General features: G+C 37.3%; 1 protein-coding gene across 1 annotated transcript in view; it reads right to left on the reverse strand.

The window, feature by feature from the left end:
- Positions 1-2,383, reverse strand: part of LOC118324844 (sodium-coupled neutral amino acid transporter 3-like) — a gene marked incomplete in the record, with an annotated part of 14,468 nt that overhangs the window by 11,337 nt on the left and 748 nt on the right.

Genomic DNA, 2,383 nt, shown 5'->3' on the forward strand with positions numbered 1-2,383 from the left:
TAGACCGAACTCCTTATAACATCCCACAAAATACTGTAGCTGGAGGTGCCACATCTGTCCATCCATTACTTTAAGATTGAATAACTTTTCCCACTTTTGGCTACTCTGAGTAGGGGTTGCAACAGCCAATCATCTGTTTCCACCTCTCTGGCAAACTGGGCCCCAGTGGCTGGGGAGCAGTCTTGTTCAAGGGCACTTCAACTTGTAGACAGGATGAGATCAAACTGCCAACCCTGTGATAAGTAGATGACCCACTCTACCAACTGAGCCACAGCTGCCCTACCTTACAAGTGACACCTGTCATTATAGATTGAGATACTGAGATATCAGATGATGATTTTTTTCCTTGGGTCTCTGAGGGGATTAATCCAGACTAGGTGTTTCAACTGTTTTACAAAAGTTATAAAAAATAAAATAAAAACATTACAGTTGGCTAACAGAACCAAATCATAGCTAGCGTTTTAATATATTAGAATGATAGGCAAAAACATTTCCCAAATTCCACTGAAAGGCAACGTGGCTCTACAGATAAGAGGCTGGAGTGAAGCCAAGTCTGGATGGCTCGCTGTAGGCCTCAGTAACAACAGACAGAGTGATAACAGCTGAAAATGACCTCCCTGCTCAAACATGACTTAGTTGGTTCCTCAGACATTGACATTTTGTACAGTAGTTGTCACATGGACTCTATTGGTAAATACTATCCCTAGCAGAGACATTTTGCATTTTTATGCTGTTATGCTCTTTACTCTTGGCCTTATTTAATATATTAATGTTTCTTAGAGATAAATCAAATAAGTATATTTTGTTTAGATGAAAATACTTTTATTATGGCATTGTCATTAGGTTCAGGTGTTGGCAGAACAATCAGAACACATATACCTTTACATGCAAGTCCCTACACTCGAAATAAGTTACCTGCAGTGCTTGACAGTATCACTTATAAAAATGTAAATTAACTACTGAAACTGTTAGGTTTGACATGTAATTGATCCAGATCAGGTTCTGTCTGTCCTTTTAAAGGTTATTAGTCACACAGCACTGGTCTCACTTTAATGGTACTTAGAAGAAGGATGCATGTTTGCACTGTGTTTAGTATGTTCCTACCTGTGATGACATCACACTGATTAGATTGCAGTTTTGATTTGGTTGAACTTGGATGAATTTCTGTAAATTATATATTATTATTTATTTTATATTGATATTATAGGCAAATACGTTTAACCACACAAGACAATATCACATTTCAAATGCCAATTGTGAATATTAAAGAAAATGTGAGTGACAGGATTTTATGTACTCACATAAAAATAAAAGTCAAACAGTTTCCTGTGGCTACCTGCTCACTGGACACTATCTGATTTATTGTGATGCAGGTACACCCGCCCACCCTGTGCACCAATCAGGTTCAAGATTTTCTTGCCCATGCTTTCTGGCCAAAGACACATTTACAACTGTAAACAGACACTTCTATTTATGACAGACTCCAAGCTGTAGCATGTGCTATCATTGAATTGAATCAAATCATTATTCATGCAACAAAAATATTCTTTTAGTTTTACAATGCACAATTGCAAACGTCCAGATGTGGGTTCTAAGGTCCAGTGTCTAACATCTAGGAGGATCTATTGGCAGGAATGGAATATAATACTCATATGTAGATTTTCAGTGTATAATCACCTAAAAATAAGAAACGTTTTTTTTTCCCCTTAAAATTTGCTGTTTGAGTGGGTCTTCAGGTTTCTTGTAGCCCAGAATGGACATACCAAACACTAGCTCTAGATAGGGAGATTCGCAGCTACCGTAGTTTCTCCTACACACAAGGTTGAGCTGTATTCAAGCGGTCGCAATCTGCAATTTCACCGCTGCCAGTAAATCCTATTCACTGGTCCTTTAATCTAGCCTGCATGTAATAGCAAAAATGCTATAAACATAGAAATTGAAATGAATAGATGTAAAATAGGTTGAGTAAGCAAAGAAACCAGTTAAACACACAGTGTTTTGTTTTATATTTCTGTTCACATTTTTGGTTTGTGATATCAATCTGAAATGTTTTTTGAGAGGAAGCTTATCATTTTATCAACTATTCCTGTAAGATTTTTTTCACATTATCCAAAGAGTTTTGACACATCTTTAAAAGCCTTCATCTGGGACTGTATATAGAGTCTGCCACAGAGCGAAGTCAGAGGGAACATACAGTGTACAATGTGTGCCTGAATGAGGCCCTGCCCTATTTTCCATGCATGGAATGTGTAGATATACAGCTTATGTAATATTGTCACCTTTTTTTTCGTGTTTTAGTCTTTTTTTTAATGTGCAACACATTAACCATTATCTGAGATCTACTGTATGACAAACAGCTGAGCCCCCCCCCACAACTATGTGT

The sequence above is a fragment of the Morone saxatilis genome, unplaced genomic scaffold, assembly GCF_004916995.1.
Source record: "Morone saxatilis isolate NCDOM2014 unplaced genomic scaffold, NCSU_SB_2.0 Contig15, whole genome shotgun sequence".
NCBI lineage: Eukaryota > Metazoa > Chordata > Actinopteri > Moronidae > Morone > Morone saxatilis.